The 8,240-nt window shown below is 35.6% G+C and overlaps 1 long non-coding RNA gene across 1 annotated transcript; it reads right to left on the bottom strand.

Annotated features, from left to right (window-relative positions):
- Positions 1–3,364: 3,364 nt before the first annotated feature.
- LOC113317892 lies at positions 3,365–5,404 on the bottom strand. Its single transcript, XR_003344088.1, has 3 exons — positions 5,299–5,404; positions 3,651–3,724; positions 3,365–3,448 (listed from the first exon to the last, which is right to left on the bottom strand). It is a non-coding gene; the product is annotated as an uncharacterized LOC113317892 (long non-coding RNA).
- Between the last annotated feature and the right edge of the window lie 2,836 nt (positions 5,405–8,240).

The following is an 8,240-nucleotide window of genomic DNA, read 5'->3' as shown; positions in this document are numbered from 1 at the left end:
TTACAACATATGATGTATCTCAGCTGCAGCTTTCTCCTTCTCACCTGCAACATTACATCCAAGCCACAAATAGCACAACCACATCTCCATCTATAACTCACAGTAACATATTCATTCAAATCCAATGCTAGCCTGCATTTTTTTTTTTTAGTCACCATCATATCTTCACTCCCTTCTTCTGTAAATTTCATTGACAACCAACCATATCACCACCACTAATTTACAATAAATAATACTAGGATAACAACTTCGATTTCATTGACAGAGATACATCAAACTATATAGAATTAGAAGTAAAGTACACAAGATTAAGCAATTCAATCAAAGTTTATAAAATTCATAACAAATACATGGGTAATAGAGATGATGATTCGCTGATTTCGAATCTGAACACCAATTTTCAGTCAAGTCTTAAGATAAACAGATCGATTGATATTCAGTAAGGAAACCTAGAAAAAAAATTGTAACATCTTTCAATATTTTCATCTTAAAAAGCTAAAAAACGATTAAACTGTAACAGATCTGAACTTTGATCATGAGTTCATAGATAAAATTCAGTGAAATCATAACTTCGAAGATTTCGAGAGAAAAAATTCAAAATTAATAACATATAACTTCAATTGAATTAAGAGATAATGAAAAATGAAGCTTATATGCACGTCGATTTGATTTCGTAGATGAATCTTCAGATGCAGGATTAAACAAATCATCTTCATCTTCCATATGATCTATCTTTTGATCATATGCAATCGATCTTTGACATAAGTGAAATAACAGAGGCATAGACGAAGAAGATGTGATAGATCGTCGTTGTTGCAGTCGAAGATTTGGATGAAGACGAAGAAGATTTGATGCAGTCGAAAATGAATCTCAGGAACCCTAGAAACCATTGTTCTACAACAGAGAGAGATAAAGATGAAAGAGAAAGAGAATAGAGAAATGAAAAGAAGCTTCTGGGATTCCCTTGTATAAATACTAAAGGGCAATGTTGCCATTATTAAAGTTCGGAATAATTAATTATGGGCCTGATCTAAAGATAATTTGATTTTTCGGGCCTAGTAATATCATTTTATGAAAGTGTGGAGTTGAGGGTGGAGGATCCATTTTGTGGGGCTTCTATATGTTTGAACCCATATAGTAGGGGGTTCTAGTATTTTTCACTTAATACAATTAGTAAGGATATGAATTACTGAAGGAAGAACATATTAACATTACATCAATGCTAAAAAAATAGGGAAGTAGAACCTCAAATGAGAGTTGCAGGCAACAAAGTAAACACAGAACAATTAGTCTTACTAACAAGGTTGATTGACATCCCTTGTTTCCTAATCTGCCCTGCCTTTAAGGGAAGGTCAGAACTTATTGACAACTAACACATAAACATTTGTTTTAATACTTTTTCTATCACTGCTTAAAACAACTAACTGATGTCAAGAAGGTCAAGAAACGAGAAAGATGAGGAAACGAACCAGTTTTGAGCTAACAAACAAATATTTTGAAGAAAATGAAGTGCTCTCCACAAAGTTTAGTATGCATAAGGCGGTAATAATTCTATCAGCACATATGATTCAGCGGCAGCCTTATCTACTCTCAGAAAAAAGAATTTGAGTCAGTTCATTCGAGTTGTTCCTTTGAGCTTTAACATATTCAACCTAGAAAACAATAAGTTATTAGATAACCTGATGCAGGGCATACTACAATTCCAGAAGATTCCGCTTAGAGGTTTGGCTTCCATGGTTTCCTAGTTTCACTCTTTCTTGTTTTTAGGATTCTTTTAGATTTCCTTTTAGTTTTCTGTTTCCTAGTTTAGTTATTCTTCAAGCCTATATAAAGGCTAGATTAACACCTTGTTTGTTTGCAGCTGAGTCATCTGAGTCATCTGGATCTGAGTCGTCTGGATCTGAGTCAAATCACCTGAATCATCTGGATCTGACTCACTAAGGTCTGAGTCAGTAAATATGTTTGTTTTGTGAGTCAGACCTGACTCAACTGACTGGATTTTTTTGGACATAAATTGCCCTTATGCACATTTCAAACCATAATATCTATCACTAATGAAACATCACAAATTGTTCCATTCCATTCTAAACAACTTCTTTCTTTTGATGGAATTAAACATTACAAAACAATAAAATCTAAAGATTTCATTCCTACAAACATAAAAGAAGCAACAAATCTAAAGGAGACTAGCTATCTCATCACGTAAGATTTCTCAACGTTCTTTTAAAAGCTTGTGTACAAAGGCAACACGAAGCTCATTGCTTTTCAAACTGACAAACAATTTCTGCCAACCAGGCATCTCTGAAGCTTTTAAACTTATGCTCAAATACTCATCCATTGTGATACAATCATTCTCAAGTAAATTATCCAAAGCTTTCATGAATTCGGTCGCGTTATCCTTTTCTAGAGCAAGTTTCTTATGTTGAAGATGAGTCTCCATCGATGTTACAATAGAACAAACTTTCTCAGTTAATAGATCACTTGATGCTTCCTCCATTTCCTTCTTCCTTTTCCTGCCACTCCCCTTTGCATTGAGACTAGAATCAACCTCGTTGTCATCCTCATGATTTTGTTCTTTTCCATGAGTTGTACGAGATTCAGATCCATTAGTTGTAGAAGTTCCAGCTGAACAAGGTGGTTCCGTTCTTCCAGGCGTATCCCTATTAACTCCAGTAGAGAACTTCCCATCGAATAAATTCTGCAACTTCTCTGCATCTTCCAGTTCCTTGTTCTTGAATTGACTGGCGTTTTTGATTGTCTGCATCAATTAGAAAGTAAAATCAATAAATATGTTCAGCTGATTGATGTAACATCAGAAAAAAAACACCGAATCTGACTGTATCTAGAGCTGTATTACAACCTAGAAAAATAAGATTACAAAAAAATCAAAACTGAAAAGTTCAAGGATAGGTGATGCCAAAGATAAAATAGATGTTGTTGCTTCTTTAAGTTAAAACAAATTGAGAGTAACTAAAAAAACTATGGCTGTGTGCAGTGAGACACTAAAAAAAAATAGAGAAGTAGCATGCACTGGAAACTAGACACCTTTGTTGTCACTCAAACCTCATGGATTAGAACATCAACAAAGAAAGCCAAAACAATCTCTTACCTTGTCTAATTCAATCCACTGCTCTTCGCTCCAATCAAAAGTGTTCGTCTCCGCGTTGTACCCATGCCTGGTTCTTGCTAAGAGACGGGACCAAGTGACATATTGGGTGCGCAAGTAATCCCAGTGGTTTCTCAATTTCTTTTGGGTGATAGTGCAGTCATACTTCTCAGAAAAGTATTTGCACAAATTTCCCCACGAAGTTTGCTTCAAAGAAGTTCCAGAAAACCCATGCTCGGTAGCTTGTGCCAAACATTGGTCAATAAATAATCCTCTAAATGCTGGGATGCTCCTAAAAGTTATCTTATTTGCTTTTTCATCTTCTTTTTTCTCCATAGAGAACTAGCATAAAGTAAAACAATACAAGACGTGGGTAATTTGAAACATAAGAGAGTGTGCTAACTACTGAGAAAGTAAACAGAGTATCTTTCTTTTTTTTGCAATCAGCATTGTTGTCCTCATTATGGATGAAAGATTAACTTGACTTCAAAAAATCTACATTGTTATTTTATATGTAACGGGAGAAAGGCCGAGAAAAAAATACCTGCTTTAGGATCCAGTGATGGAAACAAATGTCTGCCTACTGAGATAATGTATAAGGTTATATGCGAACTAGCCCTAAAATGCAACCAAACAACATTTGTATAAGCAAATGTTTTCCAAAAAGAGAAGAGTACAATAAGAGAAAACACATAGCAGGTAAAAGGCTTAGATGGCGCTAGCACATCATCATTTTTTCAAACTAATGTCGAGGTCTCTGCATCAAAAGCCGCGTTGCACATTAGATGGTGCTATCACATACGTTCATAAATACTCTAGTACACAGTACATAAACCTCTTTAAACCAACACAAACCAATTAAAACAGTTAAAGCAACACAGGTCTGATTTCACAAATTGCAAATCTGATTGGACAAATGAGAAAAGCATAGAAAGGTCAACCACCCGTCAATAGGGAACCTTTAGCATAAGAAATATTCAGTTCAAACTCTGGAAAGGAAACTACTGCCTTATCACTTATATACCTAATGCTACAGAGACCAATATTCAAAATCTTTCATAAACCTCTTTAAACCAACACAAACCAATTAAAACAGTTCCATTTTCATTATTTTCAATAAAATGCATTCATAACAAACTTAGCTAAGTTATCCTAATAGGATGAACAAAAGCCAAAGGTTAGGAAACACACATGGGGATCAAAACCAATTCACTTCCGACATTTAACTGTGATACTATCATCATTGGCTGTAACCATTACCTTAGTCTCATTCACAAGGCCCATGTGAAAATAAATATATATTTATAGAAAATGTAAAGTAGCCGAATCTTCTGAACTGCGAGTCTACAGCCATTACAAAAGACAGTTAGCCTAATACTGGAATTCTTACAGACAATTTATCTCAAGGTCTCATTTCTTCCGTAGTGATATGAAGGACTAACAAAAAAAATTATAAGTATTACCACACATATCAACCCGTTGTCAATACTAACTAATAACTGTGGACTATAAATATTACTAGCATTTCCATCAAGCCATGCTTGTAAAACAGAAACATCTCCCGGCCAGATACTGCTTCATGGACTAATTAAGTGGAAAATAAGATATTTAAAAAGAAATAAGAATTTTTATATACAATGATCAAATAAAACTATGGAAGATTATAAAAAACCAAAGAAATCACTCATTTATTAGTCATTTGTAGACCCGTGTCTAAATGATCAAATTAAATCTAAATCCAACCATAAATCGTTCATTCCATTACTGAAATGTGAAAACAATGCAATAAGATCTTTTACCCTTTTTTTTTTCTTTTTTCAGTCATGTATTTTATCGAACACTTGGTGCGACGTTTTGTTTAGAGGTTTATATCCCCTGATTCATTTGAGCTCCTTCAAACTACGTAATTACAGAAACCATAAGAAACCCAGAAAAGATCTATCACTTCAGAGAGAAATCAGTAAACAAGAACCCAAGATTCAGTAGAAACGCCAGAAAAATTAATTGATAGAACCCAAGATCTATCACCAGAAGAACCTACAATTAACATACTCAATCCCTAATTCAATATAGCAGAACAAACCCTAATAAAAAAAATTAAAATGAAAACGAAGAACCCTAATCTGAGATAGCAGAAAAAGAAAAACAAAATTATTAGCAATTACAATAACAATGATGATGAAGAATTATACCTGATGATTTGGTAGCACTAACCAGGATATTATACCTGAAGATGATGATGATTCAAAAGGAAGCTTTTAGATGATATGAAACAGATCAAAAGATGAGATGAGGTGATGAAGGATAATATCAGTTGAAGACGAAGGAGATATCAGATGAGGGCGATGATGGAGATCGGGTTTGGTTGCTTATCTCCCATCTCTCCTCTTGACGGAACAAACGAAGAAAATGAGAAAAGAAGAAATGTAATTTTTTGATATAATATCGAGGGCATTTTTGTCAATTTCTATAACTCAGGGGTAATAGGCACCGACTCAGGAGCATTTCCATGCCTGACTCTACAGGGACCGAGTCAGGGGTTAGGCACGACTCAGATGCCGAGTCAGATGTTATAAAAAATGCAAACCAAACAGTCTAAGTGCTGACTCGGTGCGAGTCAGGGGTTGACTCAGATCCAGACACCGAGTCAGCTGCAAACAAACAAGGTCTAAGTCTTGTAAGAGCTATCTATTACTCAATCAAATTATTAAACACAAAACTTATCTTTCTCTTCTTGCTTGAATTCTCTTCTTGCTTATAGCAATCTAGTATTGCTTTCTTTTACCTTGTTCCACATTAGTTGGTATCAACCGCTTAGTTTTAGGTTTTCATCCTATAACTTGATCCTTACTTCGCTTCCGCAACACCTTTCAGTCATTTTTTAGTTCCTTTTCGTATACAAAAAAAAAAAAACTAAAAAAATATGACTGCTCAACCAGTTACTCTAGCAGCAATCGAAGCTCTCATCAAATCTCATACCGAGATTTTGGCAAAAAACATTACTGAAGCTCTTGAGAATTCCATGGAGGACAAATTAGGGTTAAGAGATACCAAGCTTGAAACCATGCAGAATCAACTTTTGAAGGTTGCAAAACATATAAATCTAGATTTGGATATGCCTGAGCTTGTAGACTTAGAAGGAAAAACTAAAGAAGATATACTTCAGTTTTTACAGAATGATGAAGTACCTGAAGATGTATTGCGTACTTTAAACATTAAGAAACTGTATGAAGGCTTCATAGGTCATTCAAAGAAGAAGATAGTTTCTCCTGCACTTGACAGTGATGATGAAGATGGTGAGAACGATCTAGAGAAGAATTGGATTGAAGAACGACGTTTAAAAACTGGTCACAACCCTTACAGTTCTTTACCAGAATATAAACTAAAAGCTGATATTCCCAACTTCTCTGGAAATTTTCGTATTGAAGAACTAACTGATTGGTTCTTTGAGGTAGAAGCTTTTTTCGAATTCATGGAAGTCCCTGAAGATTCTAAGGTTAAACTTGTGACATACAAACTCAAAGGAGGAGCTGCATCTTGATGGGATAAGATCTGTGATGATCGTAGAAACGCTAACAAACCGAAAATACGTACTTGGAAACGTATGAAAACTTTGATCAGGGATAAGTTCTTACCTAGAGACTTTATGCAGCAACTTTTCATCAAATTACAAAACATTCAGCAGGGGGCACGAACTGTTGAAGAATATATGTCAGATTTTTATAATTTGGTCGCACGAAATCAACTCAAAGAATCTAAAGAACAATTAGTTGCAAGATTCATTGAGGGACTGAATAGATTAGTACAAAATGGTATGACTCATTCAGTTTTTACTATGGTCGAAGCTGTGCAGCAAGCTATTAAGATAGAAAATCGTCTTATTCGTTCTTCTAGGATTTATCCATCCAGACAAGGGAGTTATCAAAATACTTACAGGGGTACCAATTCATCTCAAAACTTTTCTCCAGATACTGTTTTGAATATTCCCAGACCTCCTTATGATGATATTATCCATTCACATCGACAACCTAGCCATATTGTGCCCTATACTCCACCTCTGGCTACACCTATCTTAGCCAATCCAGTTGATCTTCAGCCGGGTCAGCAGTCTCACTCTCTGCAACCAACTCCTTCTACTACAAGGAATCGGTTTCATAACAGGCAACAACAATTTCCACCGCAACAGCGAGCTAATAATGCTTATACAAAATTTCGTGGAGATAAGTGCAATAAATGTCAGCAATCGGGGCACACTTCTAGTGATTGTCGGAAATTCAATGCTTTGATTGGTGAACCTCAGTTCATTAATGAAGTCACTGGTGCGCTTAATGAGTTCGAAGATGAAGACTCACCTGGTGATGACGACGAGTTTGTTGGGATGATTCGTCCATTATTTCTTACTCAACAATGCAAGTCTCAGAGACACAGTATTTTTAAATCCAGATGTTATATTGGGGGTAAAATCTGCAAGATGATAATTGATAGTGGCAGTGTGGATAATTATATTGCTGATCACGTAGTTAAGAAGCTTGAACTACCAGTAACTTCTCATCCAGAACCTTACACTGTAGGATGGGTTAATGCCTCTAGCACACAGAAGATTACTCTTCAGTGTTATGTGTCATTCTCTTTTGAGGGTTATGAAGACACAGTTCTATGTGATGTCATTAATATGACGGCAACCCATCTTCTTCTTGGAAGACCTTGGAAATACGATCTTCACGCGGTTCACAATAGATTCGAGAATACTTACACTTTTGTTCACAATGGGAAAATCAAGGTTCTTAGTCCATCCAATTCCACTTCAAACTCTTGTGCGCAGACTGATGCTGTCGTAGCCACTGTTATTCGTTCTTTGCAACCACAACATTCTTTACATTCCCATGAAGATTCTAAGCCTATGATTGAGTTGCCTGCAAAGGTGAAGCCCTTATTATTTCAATATAATGTTTTATTTCCAGATGAACTACCAACTGCATTAACTCCTTTACGGAATATTCAACACTGCATCGATTTTATTCCTGGAGCCTCTTTACCAAACCAAGCACACTATCGCTTGAGTGCTGCTGAGCATGAGATATTACAGGGACGGGTAAATGATTTGCTTACAAAGGGTTTAATACGACATAGCAAC

Source organism: Papaver somniferum, chromosome 10 (assembly GCF_003573695.1).
Source record: "Papaver somniferum cultivar HN1 chromosome 10, ASM357369v1, whole genome shotgun sequence".
In the NCBI taxonomy this organism is placed as follows: domain Eukaryota; kingdom Viridiplantae; phylum Streptophyta; class Magnoliopsida; order Ranunculales; family Papaveraceae; genus Papaver; species Papaver somniferum.
The sequence above is the reverse complement of the archived record's forward strand: the minus strand, read 5'-3'. Positions and strand labels throughout refer to the sequence as shown.